This window comes from Lissotriton vulgaris, chromosome 2_1 (assembly GCF_964263255.1).
Source record: "Lissotriton vulgaris chromosome 2_1, aLisVul1.2, whole genome shotgun sequence".
Classification (NCBI taxonomy): domain Eukaryota; kingdom Metazoa; phylum Chordata; class Amphibia; order Caudata; family Salamandridae; genus Lissotriton; species Lissotriton vulgaris.
In genome coordinates, this window is record NC_141687.1 from 625,755,159 (window position 1) to 625,773,455 (window position 18,297).

At 53.4% G+C, this 18,297-nt stretch overlaps 1 protein-coding gene across 4 annotated transcripts in view; it reads left to right on the forward strand.

The window, feature by feature from the left end:
• The window catches only part of MACF1 (microtubule actin crosslinking factor 1), a 1,022,862-nt gene that overhangs the window by 995,805 nt on the left and 8,760 nt on the right, over positions 1 to 18,297 (forward strand). The window lies entirely within an intron of this gene.

Genomic DNA, 18,297 nt, shown 5'->3' on the forward strand with positions numbered 1-18,297 from the left:
CTAATGGCCATTTTCCTGGTGCCCAAATCTTTCCATCTTCTACTCCTGGGAGAATCCGTGCTCATTCAAACCGACAATATCACCAGTGTGCACTATGTAAACAAACAGAGCAGCACCAAGTCACTGCTCCTTTCACCGCTGGCAGAGAGCATCTGGGACTGGGCATTCCATCACCAAATTACCCTGACAGCAGTTCACCTACCAGGCATCTACAACATCCTAGCGGATTCTTTCAGCATGTCCGCGTCCTTGACCCACTTAGTGGGAGTTGCATCAGCCGACTCTGAACTTCATCTTTCGGCTGTGGGGTCGCCCGAACATGGATCTTTTTGCGAGCCCTGTGAACCGGAAATGCCCGTCTTCTGCAAGTTGGCTTCCCCATCAAGGGTCGTGCGGGAATGCCCTTTTGATGGACTGGTGCAATCTATTCGCCTACGCTTTTCAGCCGATTCCGCTGGTTCCTCGAGTGTTGTGGGAAATGTGGAGACAGCCGTGCCACATTCTCCTGATCGCTCCCAGATGGCCTCGACAAGCGTGGTTCTCAGAACTGCTGCTTCTCTCACAGTGCGAACCCATCCTCCTTCGTCCTCGAGCGGATCTCCTCACAATGGACAAGGGTCATATCTGTCATCCAGACCCCTCCACTCTAAAATTATCAGCCTGGAACCTGAGCACCTTGAATTTGCCCACTTGAATATTTCGCCAGCATGTAGAAACGTTCCTGCCAATGCAAGAGCTCCGTCCACAGTAAAGACTTGCAAGCTAAAGTGGAAAAGGTTCTGTCACTGGTGTTAATCTGCCAACATCCATCCCGTGCACTCCTCTCCTGCTCGGCTTCTGCCGTTCTTTCTGCAGTTAGCTCAATCAGGACTCTCCCATTCCACTTTGAAGCTCTTCTTGGCGGCAATATCTCGCTTTCGGCAGGATGGGTCTTCCTCTCTCTACTCTTCCAGAGTAATTCGGCAGTTTTTCAAGGGGCTGTTCAGGATGTTCCCACCCATTCGGCGTCCTCCTCCTACCTGGCATCTCAATGTTGTTTTTGCACAGTTGATGAAGGCGCCTTTTGAGCCCATCCACAAAGCAGATTTGAAATTTTTGTCCTGGAAGGTGGCCCTTCTTCTTGCCTTGACCTCCTCACGCCGCATGATTGATATCCACGCATTAACTATTCAGCCTCCTTTCCTTCAATTTAAATCGGACTGTGTTGTACTTCACACCAACCCGGCATTCATGCCTAAGGTGCCAACTGATTTTCACCTCCATAAACTAGTGTTCTTGAAGACTTTTTTCGCTAATCCCCAATCTCTGACGGAGCAGCGTTTGCATTCATTGGACGTTAAAAGATGTCTAAAATTCCACATCGACAGAACAGCGCCTTTTCGCAGGTCTGATCAACTGTTCGTTGCTCACGGACGCATGCGCAACGGGCGTTCTGTTACCAAGCCAACTATTGCACGTTGGATTTCCTCAGCAATTGCATTCTGTCATCAGAAGGCCTGCAAGCCTCTTCAATCTACAGTGAGAGCTCACGCCACCAGGGCGATGTCATCCTCTACTGCCCTGTTTGCTGGTGTGCCGATTCGCCAAATATGTCGAGCAGCCACGTGGTCCAGCAGGCACACTTTCACAAAGCACTACTGCCTTGAGACGATCAACGAAGCTAATACTGCAATGGGCTAAGCGGTGCTTCGCAATCTTTTTAAATAAGGTGAGCCTCTTTCCTTCCCTCCGCCTGTAAGGTTTTTTATTATCTGTCTGGCAGCATTGCACAAGTTACTTACCTTCGGTAACGATATATCTGTAAAAAACAGTAGTTAGTATTAGATTCCTTACTTTAGAATATCCCCAGGCATCAGACTGGATCCGGAAACTTTTGCGTAGCAGTACCCTTGCGCTTCGGTAGGCGCCGTCTGCGGGTCAGTCGTCGGCGCCGGGATGACGTCGCCGGAGTATTTAGACGCCGCCCTCGCGCGCTGAAGTCAGTTCTTATACACAGCATTTCCACGGCAGAAACGCAGAGCCATGATAAAAACTAACACTGGTGCCAAGAAACTAGGGCCCTGAATGGGGTGAACCTTAACCCTAGACATCGATTCGCAGAACGGGGAGGATGGGTGGGGCGGTAAGGAATCTAATACTAACTACTGTTTCTTACAGATATATCGTTACCGAAGGTAAGTAACTTGTTCATCTGAAAGAAACAGGTTAGTATTAGATTCCTTACCTTAGAATAGATACCCCAGCAATACCAACCCCGGTGGTGGGTCTGCGAACCAATGATCACACCAGAAAGTCCTGGAGAACGGAACGGCCAAATAAGCCATCTCTCCGGACTTGGCTGTCCAGGTAGTAGTGTCTTGCGAACGTGTGCAGCGAGGCCCACGTAGCTGCCTGACAGATGTCCTGCAAGGGGACTCCCCGACCCAGGGCAGTAGTAGCCGCCGTGGCCCGAGTGGAGTGGACCCTCAGCCCAACAGGAGGCTCCTTTTTAGCCAAAGAATAGCACGCCTTGATGCACAAGACGACCCATCGAGAGATGGTCCGTTTGTGCACCGCCCGTCCTTTCCTAGAGCCCACGTAACCAACAAAGAGTTGTTCATCCACCTGGAACTGGCGTGTGCGATCCAGATAGTATGAGAGCGTACGTTTTGGGTCCAGACGGTGGAGCCTCTCTTCCTCTTTCGAGGGATGCGGAGGCGGAAAGAAGGTGGGCAAGGTGATGGGCTGCCCGATGTGGAAGGCTGTGACTACCTTTGGCAGGAAAGAGGGTTGTGTCCGCAACACAACTTTGTCCGGATGGACGGAGAGGAAAGGAGGTTTAGAAGAGAGGGCCTAGAGCTCACTCACTTTCCTGGCAGAGGTGATGGCAACCAGGAATGCAGTCTTAAGGGTGAGTAGGCGAAGAGGACAGTTATGAAGTGGCTCAAAGGGAGCGCACTTCAGGTAAGTCAGAACCAGGTTCAAGTCCCACTGAGGCATCACAAAAGGAACAGAGGGAAACATATGAGTGATGCCCTTCAAGAACCTATTGACAACCGGGGACTTGAACAAAGAAGGCTGATCAGGTAGCCGTAAGAAGGCGAAAGGGCAGAAAGGTAGCCATTGATAGTGCCCAGAGCAGAGCCCTGCTGGGCAAGAGAGAGACGAAAGAGGAGAACCTCTGAAAGAGGGGCAGAGAGTGGATCCACAGCCTTTGCTGTGCACCATGCCACAAATTTGTTCCACCTGCAGGCGTATACCGATTTTGTGGTGGGACGCCTGGCTGCCAGAATCACATTGCAGACTTCAGGAGGCAAGTCAAGGCCTCAACTGTCGCCGCTCAATCTCCACGCATGGAGGTGGAGACTGGACGGGTTTGGGTGGAGGACCGTCCCCTGCTGCTGCGACAGAAGGTCCTCCTGAAGAGGCAGAGGAATCGAGGGATCGACAGACATGCTGAGTAGCTCGGGATACCAATATCTTCGTGCCCAGTCCGGAGCCACAAGGATGACTTGGGCCCTGTCGCATCTGATCTTCTTCAGCACTCTGGGGAGAAGTGGTATAGGCGGAAAGGCGTACAACAGACCGTAACTCAACTCGCGACGAAAGCGTCTCAGAGCGAGTGCCGCCTTGGAAATTCCAACACGCAGAACTGATGACATTGCGCGTTCTCTTCGGTGGCGAATAGATCTAACCAAGACTCTCCCCTCTGCTGAAAGAGGCCTTGCGCCGCGTCCGAGTTCAGACGCCACTCGCGATCCATCATGCACTGGCGGCTGAGTTCGTCCGCCCCGGCGTTCAGGGAACCTGCCAGGTGTTGAACCACCAGGGTCACGCCCTGATGTGCCAGCTATTGCCAGAGGCGCAGAGCCTCCTGGCAAAGGGTCCACGACCCCACCCCGCCCTGTTTGTTGGAGTACCACATGGCGATGGTGTTGTCCCTGAACACCGGACAGAGGGGAGGAATGCTTTCAGTGCAAGCCGAATTGCCCGCAGCTCCAGAAGGTTGATGTGGAGGCGGGACTCCGCCGGAGACCAGAGGCCTCTGATCTCCGCCTCTCCCATGTGGCCCCCCAGCCCAGGAGGGACTCGTCCGTCACAACTACGTGCTCCGGTTGGGGTAGGGAGAGGGATCTGCCGCTGACCCAATCGCGGTCCGTGAGCCACCACTGCAACTGTCTTGCAGTGCCCTCCGAGATCAAGACATGGTCGGACAAGTTGCCCTGATGCTGGGCCCACTGAAACTTCAGGTCCCACTGCAGAGCCCACATCCGCCACCTGGCATGATGCACCAGAATGATGCAGGAGTCCATCGGCACCAGAAGCCGCAGCGTCAACCTGACCGAGACTCTGGATAAAGGCTGAAAGATCGGAATCAGAGCCTGAATATCCCGAACCCGCTGTTCGGGAGGATAAACCCGAAATTGCGCCGAGTCCTGAACCGCTCCGATGAAGAGGAGCTTCTGAGAGGGACACAGGTGTGACTTTAGCACATTGATGGAGAACCCCAGCAGGTGCAGGAGGTCGGCCGTAGTCTGGAGGTGGCTGACGACTGTCGTCGAGATAGGGGAAGACTGACACCCCTAATCTGCGCAGATGAGCTGCGACCACCGCCATCACTTTCATGAACACCGAGGGGCGCTAGGAAGGCCGAAGGGGAGCACAGTAGACTGAAAGTGCTCATGGCCTACCGTGAACCGCAGGTAATGCTGGTGGGCCGGCAGGACGGGGGTGTGAAAATAAGCGTTCTGCAGGTCCCAACGCCACCATCCACTCTCCCGGGTCCAGGGCAGCTAAGACCTGAGCCAGTGTCAGCATCTTGAACTTCTCCTTCCGGAGGAAGCCGTTGATGTTCCGCAGGTCCAAGATAGGGCGTAGGCCCTCTTTGCCCTTCTTTGGAACCAGAAAGTAGTGTGAGTAACAACCACACCCTACTTCTGGCCCAGGAACGCGTTCGATGGCCCCCTTGGCCAAGAGGGTCTTAACTTCCTCTTGCAGAAGATTCAAGTGATTCCTGACACGCGGTGGCATGGCTGGAGGGGTCGCCTCGAAGGGAAGGGAGTAGCCCCTTCAGACGATTTGCAGCACCCACCTGTCTGACGTGAGAGTGCGCCAGTGGAGGAGGTGATGGCGAACCCTGCCCCCTACTGGCGTCACATGGGCCTGAAAGCTCGGACTAGGAGGGCTTTGAGGCGGATGCTGGGGGTGGATGTGGACTGGCCTCGCCGTTGTCCCCGGGTACCGCCACAGCGGTTACCACGTCCGCCACCGCGCTGGATGTTAGTCTGCGGCCCGTGGCTGGCAGGACGTGTGGGGCGCCCCTTCCTTGGCCACGAAAGGAGCGAAAGGCAGCAGTGTGCTGGCGCGGGGCCAGCAGGCCCAAGGACTTGGCCGTAGCCCTGGAGTCCTTAAAACACTCAAGCGCACTGTCTGCCTTGTCGCCAAAGAGGCGACAGCCATCAAACGGCATGTCCATAAGGGTGTTTTGGACATCAGCCGAAAAGTTGGCGGACCTCAGCCAGGCGTGGCGACGAATCGCCACCGTTGTTGCCATCGCCCTGCCTAGCGAGTCCGTTGTATCCAGCCCACACTGGATGGAATACTGTGCCTTATCTCGACCCTCCGCAAGGGCTTAGGCGAGTTTAGTCCGGGCCTCCTCCAGACATTGTGGCAGAACGTCCGCGACAGTGTCCCACAGAGAGTGGGAATAACAGCCCAAGAGGCACGCAGTGTTAACTGACCGCAACCCCAAACTCAGTGAGGAGAATATCTTCTTACCATACTGTTCGTACCTCTTGGATTCCCGATCGGGGGAGCCGATGGGAATGCGGTCTGGGATTTAGTGGCCTGTATGACCAGGCTCTCGGGAGTGGGGTGGGTGGACAGGAAGCAAGGGTCGCTCAGAGCCAGGCGGTGGCGTCTGGCCACGTTCCTGTCTACAGGGGGTCCTGTAGCGGTCCTGAACCAAGTGCCCAGAAGAACGTCAGACAAGGCCTCATTGAACGGCAACAGAGGCTCTGAAGAGCTTGCTTGCGGTTTAAGGAACTCAGTGAGGAGGTTAGTCCTGACGGCCGCAACGGGGAGTTCAAGGGATAAGGCCTTGGCCGCCCGCGGCAACACCACACTATAGGCAGCCCCCTCCTCCGTAACCACGGTAAAAGGGGAGACAAGACCAGTGTCTGGCTAAATGTCCAAACCACTGGCATCCCCTAGATCACCTGCCCAGTCCTGATAAGACTGACACTCACGTTCCAGAGGGTCCTCAGACCCCTCCCAATCTGCCTCGCCACCCATCTCCTGGTACTCTGGGTCAAATGATGGGGCCGGATCATAGAAAAGAAATTCTTCTCTTGACATATAATGCGGCGTCGGAACCGGATCGATGAGGGGATCGGGGACGACGTCGTCCGTGACTGCATCGGGGGTGACACCCTAGGGTCCGGCGCCGACACCCTAGGGTCCGGCTCCGACAGGGTCGTAAGGTCGACCAGCGGCGACCCAGAACCGGATCCAGTGGGGCCCTGCGGCGTCTAGACCGACTGCGCCAGGCCGAAGCACCCGGCCCGCTTGGGCTCCCAGTCGGGACCGCGGGGCCCGAAGGCGCCGCGGAACTCGACAGAGGAGTGAGAGACCTCATGGCCATGAGGAAGGTATCGATCTCCTCCGGCGTCTCGTTCTGCCCCGGGACCGGCAGGTATGGAGCAGTCCGCTTCGCCTGCGGAACCTCGTGTGTGGTGTCGCCCGAACCCCTGGTCGCGTCACGCGATTGTCGGGGAGAGTCAGAAGAGCGATGTTGCTTCTCAAACTTTTTGTGCCTCTTACCTGAGGGCTTGGAGCTCGAGGAGTGGTGTCGACATTCCAAGCTGTGATGACTCTGGCCCCGCGACCGGTCCCTTGACCTCCTTCCGGACCGGGACCTCGAACGGCGCGGGCCGACTGCCGGAGCTCGAGGCGCTTGCGGGACCGCTCCCGCCTAGCCTCCGACGTCAAGGCCCGGCTGTCGGCGCACAACTTGTCATCGTGGTCTGGCCCCAGGGAATGTAGACACCGGTGATGGGGGGTCGGTAACCGACATCCTTCGGCTGCAGTCGACACAGGGCTTGAACCCGGGGATCCCTACCGGCACCGTCGGAGTCGTTCGACTTCGAAGAAAGATCAAAAATTATCTAAAAAGTTTAGTCAAAAATTTACTAAGGGTACCACTTTTTCCGGATCGGTGCTTGCTGGCGCGGAAATAAGAACTGCCGTCAGTGCACGAGGGTGGTGTCTAAGTACTCCAGCGACGTCATCCTGACAACGGACACGGAGCCGCAGATGACGCCTACCGACGCGCAAGGGTACTGTTACGCAAAAGTTTCCGGATCCAGTCTGACGCCTGGGGAGATTCTAAGGTAAGGAATCTAATACTCACCTGTTTCTTACAGATATATAGTTACCGAAGGTAAGTAACTTGTGTATTATTGCTTTTATTGCTATTTTATTTACCATGGGGCTCCCACTTTGGCGACGGGGAATATTCAAGCATGTGAATCTATGAAAGACACCAATACTGGAGAACCACCTTTTAAAGGTAAGTAACAATTGTTCTTACGTCTCGCTGAGAGAGAACGAAACACTTACTAAAGAAGAGTTTGCACAACAGATAATTATATCTGTTATGACTACATGATCTGATATAGAATGATCTGAATAAACTGCCTGTTAGTTCCTTATTGCGGGTTTTCGGTGTGACCTGAAGAACCCTCTGTCCAAGGACATCTCGGTAGAGTCTCTAGTTGCTCAAACATGCCTCTCACTCGCATCTGTAAGCAGGATGGTCCTCTGGTGATCCACTTATGAGTCCCTTTCATTCAGTCTGATACAGCAATTTGAAGTAGGGGAAGAGAGTCTGGTTTTCATCAAAACCCTATTCACTTCTGCAGTATCAGAAGCTCTGTATAATTGTGATGCGCAATGCAGTCTAATCTTCCTCGGTTAGAAGCAGCCCGCCACAGTTCCTTAGCATGAAAGTTCCACCCTCCTAGTCTCTAATCCATTGAAATTTTCACAGGCCCAGAATGGGGACCTCAGAACTTGAAATTTTCATTCTGTTTCATACCTGCTGTTTTAAATATAAACAAATGGAATGTGAAATGTTTCAGCAGGTTCATCTGAAATGGTTTCAAGCCTTGTTACAGGTGCTATAAGATGATGTTCCTTTCAGATCTGAATAGGTAAGACCTTTCTGAGAGGACCCATTGAGTCCTATTCAATTTTCCTGACAAGAGAACGGCATAACACATTCATTACAAGTCATTTTTCCCATCGCTAAAACATGAGATTTCATCACCTAAACCTAAGTAGCAAGTTGAGGAAAACAAAATCTATTTAAATGTAATCCGCTACAAGTTGATTGTATGCAAAACTGTGGTATCATGTCCTAAGGAAGAGGAAATAGAAACGTCTTTTTAATGCTCTGCAGATTGATGAGATCCGAGCAAGATTTAACGGTCGGTTTACAAAAATGGAGCTCTGAATGCTCTGCAAATGGCAAGGGAAGCTTCTCCAAACACGAGCAGGAAACTAAGAAAAAAATGGTGCCCTTAAACGAACAGAGAAGCACCAAAGTGCAAAGATACCAGTATTTAGGCGCTGCTCCGTGGGAGGAAAACAAATAACCACAATGAGAGATAAAGAGGAAAGATTAACCACTATCAAGCAAACCTTTTTAAAGGACAATCAAAGTAATGAATAAAAAGGCAATGAGGGGCTGTAAGCCCTTAAAGTGTATACAACGTGTCTTGAAGAGACAGCACAGGTGCTGCCCAGGTTCAACCTAAAAAGTACTACAGATGGTTCAGAACAGTTGATTTTGAGCGTTCCAGAATATGCTCAGAGGATCTTGTAAACTAATTTTTGCAGCTCTCTAGCAGGATGGTCATGTCATCCTTCTGAATCCCCAAACACTGCAGCGCCACATGTGGTGATTGAGCAGTGCCAGGTCTTACTTATGAAGTCAGAGATGTCGTCCTGGCAGCCAGGAAGCCTGCCATCAAATCCATCTGCACAGGGCAAAGTTTGTAGAGTTGTGTGAGTCGAAAAGGCTACGACCCCTTTGTCACGCCTTTCTTATAACTTACAGTTTGCATATCCTTCGCTTAGTTGGGTGTAGAAGTGGCCACAAATAAGGGCTATCTTAAAGACATGTATGCTATCATGCGTTTGCCTAGTCAACCTCCTCTGATTAAATCGCCACTTGTCGGTTTCCCAAAAAGTGTATTTTATATGTTCTCTTGCACATTTTATTTACTGTTCTTCAGTTGGATTTGTGCCTCATTTTTACTTTTTTGATGGCATCCCTGTTTGAGCTGATGCACAGTTGATTATTTTAACTTCTTTCCCGAAGATAGCTCTGTTGGAGTACTTCAGAACCTGTCAGTGTTTTCTTTCCAGAAACGTTGATCCTTCGTGCCTGCCATTCTTATTATCCAAGGTGGTTTCTGAATTTCATAGGGTTTAGCTTATTACTTACAGTGTCACGCTATATAAAGTTACGTTCTGCCTTGGCTAAAATGACCATCTGAAAGAAACACGTTAGTGTTAGATTCCTTACCTTAGAATATCCCCAGGCGTCAGTCTGGATCCGGAAACTTTTGCGTAGCAGTACCCCTGCGCGTCGGTAGGCGTCGTCTGCAGGCGTCCCCTGCGGCTCCGCGTCCGTCGTCGGCGTCGTGCGCCGTGATGACGTCGCTGGAGTACATAGACGCCGCCTCCGCGCGCTGACGTCAGTTCTTCTTTTTTCCGCGCCAGTGGACGCAGATCTGAAGAGCAGTACTCCGGTCTTTGACCAAGTTTTTCAATTGTTTTTTCCTCTACGGTGCCTGATAGGATGCCTGGGTTTAAGAATTGCGATGACTGTGAGCGCACGATGTCGGTCACAGACCATCACCGCCTCTGCCTCCGGTGTCTGGGCCCTGACCACGACGTGGACTCCTGCGTCGACTGCCGGGCCCTTACCAACAAGGCTAGGCGGGAGCGGTCCCGCAAGCTGCTGGAGCTCCGGGTGTCGGCCCCACGTCGGGACCGGGAGCGGTCCCGGTCCGGCCGGAGGTCGAGAGAGCGTTCGAGGGAGCGGTCGCGGAGCCGCGCCGGGCGCTCCGGAAGTCGACACCACTCGTCAGGCTCGTCAGGTAAGAAGCACAAGAAGTCGGGGCGTCGTCATCGTACCCCCGACTCCCCCCGACGCTCGCGCGATGCGGCCGGGGGCTCGGGTGACCCCAACCCCGCGGCTCCGCGAGAGTCGCCGGCGCGGCCTGCCTCATACCCTCCGGTCCCTGGGCATGGCGCGACGCCTGAGGAGATCGAGGCGTTCCTCATGGCCATGAGGGCGCTCGCTTCTCCGACGGGGCCTACGGCGCCTTCGGGCCCAGTGCTACCGTCTGGGGGCCCTAGCGGTTCGGGTGTCCCTGCCTCGGCGCCGTCGGGTGCTCCGGCCCCGGCGCCGCCGACGGCTCCGACCCCGGCGCCGCAGGGGCCTTCGGGATCGGCGCCGGCTGGTCTTCCGGCCTCCCCGACGCCGCCCCCGCGCGGCGCCGGTTCTCCACTGCCGGTTCCGGCCGGCGGTGGGGTTCCGACGCCGGCTCCGGGCGGCGCCGTCCCCTTACCTTCTCCGACGCCGGACGCGGCGCCGGACGGGCGTCGCACGACGCCGGTCCCGGCGCCGATGGGGCCCATGAACCCCGAGGAGCCGGTCTTCATCATTGACTCCGAATACGGAGAGGATGAGGAGTACGGTGAAGGTTGGGAGGGGTCCGAGGACCCTCTGGCCCGCGAGTGCCAGTATGACCCGGACTGGACAGGTGACTTGGGGGATGCCAGTGGTTTGGACGACTCTCCTAACCCTGGTTTGATCTCTCCTCCAACCGTGGCATCGGTGGAGGGAGCTGCCTATTCTGTGGTGCTGATGAGGGCTGCCAAGGCCTTACACCTTGAGCTCCCCGTCGCGGCCGTGAGGCCTAACATCCTCACCGAGGTCTTCAAACCGCAGTCATGCCCACTGGAGCCACTGCTGCCGTTTAATGAAGCCTTGTCTGACGTTCTGTTGGGCACTTGGTCCAGGCCCGCTTCAGGTGCGCCTGTTGATCGGAACGTGGCCAGGCGCCACCGTCCTTGTCCGGACGACCCCAAGTACCTGTCTACCCACCCCACTCCTGAGAGTCTGGTGATCCAGGCCTCGACCTCCCAGTCCGCATTCCCGTCGGCCCCGCCCGACCGGGAATCCAAGAGGTATGACCAGTTTGGCAAAAAGGTCTTCTCGTCCATTAGTTTGGGCCTGCGGTCTTGCAACACCGCCTGCCTCTTGGGCCGCTACACCCACTCTGTGTGGGATACGGTCGCGGAGCTGCTGCCAGAATGCCCCATGGAGGTGCGGGCAAAGCTCGGTCAGGCTGTGGCTGAAGGCCGAGATGCAGCGAAATATTCAATTCGGTGTGGTCTTGATACGACGACTCGCTGGGCAGAGCTATGTCTACGACGGTGGCGATTCGTCGCCACGCCTGGCTGAGATCCGCCAATTTTTCGGCTGATGTCCAGAATACCCTGATGGACATGCCGTTTGATGGCTGTCACCTGTTCGGTGACAAAGCGGACCACGCGCTGGAACGCTTCAAGGACTCCAGGGTCACGGCCAAGTCCTTGGGTCTCTCGACCCAGCGTCAGCAACCGGGTTCGTTTCGTCCCTTTCGTGGCCAAGGAAGGGGCGCCCCCACACGTGCTGCCAGCCACGCGCCGCAACAATCTTTCCAACGCGGTGGCGGCCGTGGAAACCGCCGTGGTGGCGGTCGGGGACAACGGCGGGGTCAGACCACACCCTCCCCCGCAGCATCTACCCCAAAATCCTCCTAGTCCGTGCTTTCGGCCCCATGTGACGCCAGTGGGTGGCAGGGTTCGCCATCACCACGCTCACTGGCGCACGATCACTTCGGACAGGTGGGTGCTGCAAATCGTCCGAAGGGGCTACTCCCTCCCCTTCGAGACCTCTCCTCCAGCCATGCCACCGCAGAACCACCGTGTGTCGGGGGACCACTTGACACTTCTGCAGGAGGAAGTTACGGCCCTCTTGGCCAAGGGGGCCATCGAGCGCGTTCCTGGGCCAGAAGTAGGGCGTGGTTGTTATTCCCACTACTTTCTGGTGCCCAAGAAGGACAAGGGGGGCCTACGTCCTATCTTGGATCTAAGGAACGTCAACGGCTTCCTCCGGAAGGAGAAGTTCAAGATGTTGACGTTAGCTCAGGTCTTGGCTGCTCTAGACCCACAAGACTGGATGGTAGCGTTGGACTTGCAGGACGCCTATTTTCACATCCCCGTCCTGCCGGCCCACCGGCGTTACCTGCGGTTCACGGTAGGCCAGGAGCATTTTCAGTTTATCGTGCTCCCCTTCGGCCTTACCAGCGCCCCACGGGTGTTCACAAAGGTGATGGCGGTGGTCGCAGCCCATCTGCGCAGGTTGGGGGTTTCAGTCTTCCCCTACCTAGACGACTGGTTGTTGAAGGCGGGCTCGCCCCAGACAGTCGTCCACCACCTTCAGATGACGGCAGACCTCTTGCACGACCTGGGGTTCTCCATCAATGTGCCGAAATCACACCTGTGTCCCTCTCAAAAGCTCCTTTTCATCGGAGCGGTTCTGGACTCGGCGCAGTTTCGGGTTTATCCTCCGGAACGGCGGGTTCGGGATATTCAGGCTTTGATTCCCATCTTTCAGCCGCTATCCCGGGTTTCGGTCAGGTTGACGCTGCGGCTGCTGGGACTGATGGCTTCCTGCATCCTTCTGGTGCATCACGCTCGGTGGCGGATGCGGGCTCTGCAGTGGGACCTGAAGTTTCAGTGGGCCCAGCATCAGGGCAACTTGTCCGACCACGTCTTGATCTCGGAGGGCACTGCGAGACAACTGCAGTGGTGGCTTACGGACCGCGATTGGGTCAGGGGCAAGTCCCTCTCCCTTCCCCAACCGGAGCACGTTGTCGTGACGGACGCGTCCCTCCAGGGCTGGGGTGGCCACTTGGGAGAGGCAGAGATCAGAGGCATCTGGTCTCCGGCGGAGTCCCGGCTCCATATCAACCTATTGGAGCTGCGGGCGATTCGTCTGGCACTGAAGGCATTCCTCCCCTTTGTCAACGGGAGTGTGGTGCAGGTGTTCACCGACAACACCACCGCCATGTGGTACTGCAACAAACAGGGCGGTGTGGGGTCGTGGACCCTTTGCCAGGAGGCTCTGCGCCTCTGGCAATGGCTGGAACGTCAGGGCGTGACTCTGACGGTTCAACACCTGGCAGGTTCTCTGAACGCCAGGGCGGACGAACTCAGCCGTCGGTGCTCGATGGATCACGAATGGCGTCTGAACTCGGACGTGGCGCAAGGCATCTTTCTGCAATGGGGAGAGCCTTGGTTAGATCTATTCGCCACCGAAGAGAACGCGCAATGTCATCAGTTCTGCGCGTTGGAGTTTCCAAGACGGCACTCGCACGGCGACGCCTTTCGGCGCGAGTGGAGTTGCGGTCTGTTATACGCCTTTCCGCCTATACCACTTCTGCCCAGAGTGCTGAAGAAGATCAGGCGCGACCGGGCCCAAGTTATCCTTGTGGCTCCGGACTGGGCTCGAAGATACTGGTATCCCGAGCTACTCAACATGTCAGTCGGTCCCCCGATCCGCCTGCCCCTTCAGGAGGACCTTCTGTCGCAGCAGCAGGGGACGGTCTTCCACCCGAACCTGTCCAGTCTCCACCTCCATGCTTGGAGATTGAGCGGCGGCAGTTGAGGCCATTTGACTTGCCTCCTGAAGTCTGTGATGTTATTCTGGCAGCCAGGCGTCCCTCCACTAAGTCGGTATACGCCTGTCGGTGGAACAGATTTGTGGCATGGTGCACAGCAAAGGCTGTGGATCCTCTTTCTGCCCCTCTTTCGGAGGTTCTTCTGTTTCTTCTTTCTCTTGCCCAGCAGGGCTCTGCTCTGGGCACTATCAAGGGCTACCTTTCTGCCCTTTCAGCCTTTTTGAGGCTTCCTGATCAGCCTTCTTTGTTCAAATCCCCGATTGTAACTCGATTCTTGAAAGGCATCACTCACATGTTTCCACCTGTTCCGTTTGTGATGCCTCAGTGGGATTTGAACCTGGTTCTAACCTTTCTAATGTGTGCTCCCTTTGAGCCCCTTCATTCTTGTCCTCTCCGTCTCCTGACTTTAAAGACGGCTTTCCTGGTTGCCATCACCTCTGCCAGGAGAGTGAGTGAGCTCCAGGCTCTTTCTGTCCAACCTCCTTTCCTGTCCATTCATCCTGATAAGGTGGTTCTGAGGACTAGACCTTCTTTCCTGCCCAAGGTTGTTTCGGCCTTTCACATCGGGCAGTCCATCACCCTCCCTTCCTTCTTCCCGCCTCCGCATCCTTCAAAGGATGAAGAGCGGCTCCATCGTCTGGACCCAAAACGTGCGCTTTCATTTTACATGGATCGCACACGCCAGTTCCGGGTGGATGACCAACTGTTTGTTGGCTACGTGGGTGCGAAGAAGGGACGGGCGGTCTGTAAACGAACCATCTCTCGATGGGTCGTCCTCTGCATCAAAGCGTGCTACTCTTTGGCTCGGAAGGAGCCTCCTGTTGGGCTGAGGGCCCATTCCACTCGGGCCACGGCGGCTACCACTGCCCTGGGCCGGGGAGTCCCCTTGCAGGACATTTGCCAAGCGGCTACGTGGGCCTCGCTGCACACCTTTGCGAGGCACTACTGCCTGGACAGCCAAGTCCGGAGGGATGGCTTCTTTGGCCGTTCTGTCCTCCAGGACTTTCTGGTGTAGTTTGTATTGGTTCGCAGACCCACCACCGGGGTTGGTATTGCTGGGGTATGTATTCTAAGGTAAGGAATCTAACACTAACGTGTTTCTTTCAGATGAACAAGTTACTTACCTTCGGTAACGATATATCTGTAAGAAACATTAGTTAGTGTTAGATTCCTTACCGAACCCACCCATCCTCCCCGTTCTGCGAACTGATACCTAGGGTTACGGTCATCCCTTTCAGGGCCCTAGTTTTTACATGGCACCAGTGTTGGTTCTCTCATGGCTCTGCGTCTCCTGGCGCGGAAATGTTGTGTGCAAAGAACTGACGTCAGCGCGCGGAGGCGGCGTCTATGTACTCCAGCGACGTCATCACGGCGCACGACGCCGACGACGGACGCGGAGCCGCAGGGGACGCCTGCAGACGACGCCTACCGACGCGCAGGGGTACTGCTACGCAAAAGTTTCCGGATCCAGACTGACGCCTGGGGATATTCTAAGGTAAGGAATCTAACACTAACTAATGTTTCTTACAGATATATCGTTACCGAAGGTAAGTAACTTGTTCATCTAAGGACATTCATTCAAAATCCATTCGAGATATCCCAGCCTGACATCTGCCAAGTGGCTACGTGGTTGTCCTTGCATAATTTTCCAAAGCACTACTGCCTCATGTGTCAGGCATGCAGTGATGGGTATGCTGTCCAATCTGTGTTTAGTGACTTACTTGGTAGTTAAACCAAGTTAGTCTACTGCATCCCACCTCCCATGGAGCTTTGTGACTCGCTGATAAGGTGTGGAATCAGCCGGAAGATATAGCCATCTAAAGTTACTTACCTTTGGTAAGGAAAATGCTACTTACCAGTATGCATCTGTTCTTGGCATGTAGAGCTGCAGATTCTCACACTTCGCATTAGATCGCCATCTGGAATTGGGCTCGGATGATTGCAAGTTGTTGTCGTCTTGGAAGAAGTCTTTGTAGTCACTAGATAGGTGACTCCTCCCTTGGACGATAGTGCCCATAGATTGTTTTTCGACATGATGGGAAATAATGGAGTTAGTAGAAAGAAAAAAAGATGTTCATGTGTGTATATCTAATTAAGATAGAACTGGAACAGATACAGGTCCCTTGAGGCAGGTGGGTGTGTGAGAATCTGCAGCTCTACATGCCAAGAATAGATGCATACTGGTAAGTAGCATTTTCCTTTCAAGGCATATGAGTTGCAGATAGTACACTTAGCATAGACTATACAGCAGTATCTCCCCTAGCGGTGGTCCCCTGTATCTGTTGCAGTGGTTTGAAAGAGAGTTTTTAGGACAGTTTGGCCTAACTCAGAGCTTGTACATCAATACAATAGTGTTTAGTGAAGGTGTGTGGGGTAGACCATGTTGCTGCCTTACATATGTCTTCTAGGGGAATGTTCCCTAAGAAAGCCATAGATGCTCCTAGTTTGCGTGTGGAATGCGCTCTAGGAGGAATTGATAGTGTGCGTTTTGCTTTCTGATAGCATATTTGGATACATTTTACAATCCACCTTGCAATACCAGATTTAGAGATGGTATTGCCTTTATGTGGTTAAGAGAAAGCTACAAACAATTGTTTTGTATTGCGAAAGGATTTAGTTCTGACAATGTAAAGAAGGGCTCTTTTCACGTCTAGGGTGTGTAGAGCTCTTTCTGCTAGAGTCTGGAAGGAATCTTGGATTTGTTCTGAGGACCACTTTGTTACTATGTAACTGTAAAAATGGTTCTTGTATAGTGAAAGTTTGAATCTCACTTACTTTGTAGCTCACATTTGTGTAAAGGTTCAAATGGGGTTCCCATGAGCCTAGTAAGAACAGTATTGAGGTTCCACACTTGAGAGGGTGGTAACCTTGGAGGAATGATCTTTAGTCCTTCCATGAATGCTTTAATTGCGGAGACTCTATATAGTGACAGGTGTTGTCTGTTTTGTATGTTCGCAGCGAGTGCTGCAAGATGTAAACATATAGATGAGTATGCTAGATTACATCTTTGTAAATGCAGTAGATAGCAAATGATATTTTGGATGGAAGCATCTAGTGGATTAATATTATTATTAGTGCAGTGAATGGCAAACCTTTTCCATTTTGCAGCATAGCAAGCTCTAGTAGTGGGTCATCTGGCTTCTTTAATGATGTTCATACAGTCTGGTGGCAGGTTAAGGTAACCAAACTCTAAGACTTCAGGAGCCAGATCGCCAGATTCAGCTGGCTTGGATCTGGATGTTTGATCTCGCCATGGTTCTGCGTTAACAGGGATGGGGACAGGCACAGTCTTTAGTGTGGAACCAGTGAGAGTTCTAGCAGCGTTGTGAACCACAGTTGGCGTGCCCATGTGGGAGTTACTAAGATCAGTTTTAGAGACTGTTGTCGGAGCTTGCTTACCACTAGTGGGATTAGTGGGAGTGGTGGAAAAGCATACGCAAATCTGCCTGACCAGTTCATCCATCTCGCATTGCCTTTGGACAACAGGTGTGGAAACCTGGCGGCGAAGGTTGGGTATTTTGCGCTTTCGTGTGTGGCGAACAGATCTATGTCTAGTTGGCCCCACTTGTGGAAAAATGGTAGAAGAACTTGTGGATGTAGTTCCCATTCGTGAATCTGTTGTGTCTGTCGACTTAACAAATCTGGAATCTGATTGTGAACTCCTGGAAGGTGTTCGGCTAGTAGATATATTTTTTGTGGAATGGCCCGTCTCCAAATATTTTGTGCAAGCTGGGACAGTTGCAGAGAATGTGTGCCTCCTTGTTTTGTATGTAGTACATGACTGTCATGTTGTCCATCCGGATCAAGACAGCTTTGTTTTGTACATGTACTTGGAAGGATTTTAGTGCTAGGAATATCGCTAGCAGCTCCAGGTGATTGATGTCGAGCACTTTTTGTTGAGTGGTCCATATACCCTGAGTTGTATGGTCTAGGGGATGGGCTCCCCATCCTGTGAGAGATGTCTCTGTTGTAAGTACTATCTGTGAAACAGGTTCGAGGAACGGCCGCCCTTTGGACACATGTTTGGTGTTCCACCACTGGAGAGAGCGATGTGTCCGGCTGTCCACCAACACCAGATCCGTAAGTTGTCCCTGAGCCTGAATCCACTGATATTCTAGACATTCTTGTAATGGACTCATTTGCATTCTTGCATATGGTACAATATAAATGCAAGATGCCATCATGCTTATGAGTTGCATGAACACTCTGGCTGGGAGAGAGTGTTGGGCTTGAAATTTTGTGACTAAGGCTTGAATGCTCGCTATCCTGGCTGGACTGGAATAAGCTAGAGCTGTAGAGGTGTTTATTGTAGCCCCCAGATATTGGTGTATATGAGACGGCTGGAGATGCGACTTGGTGTAGTTGATTGTGAACCCCAAGTTGTGTAATGTTTGAATTGTTTGATAAGTGTGTTGGACAGACTGATTGTATGACCTGGCTTTTATCAGCCAGTCGTCTAGATATGGGAAGACATGGATTTGTTTTCTTCTGAGATGTGCTGCTACTACTGCAA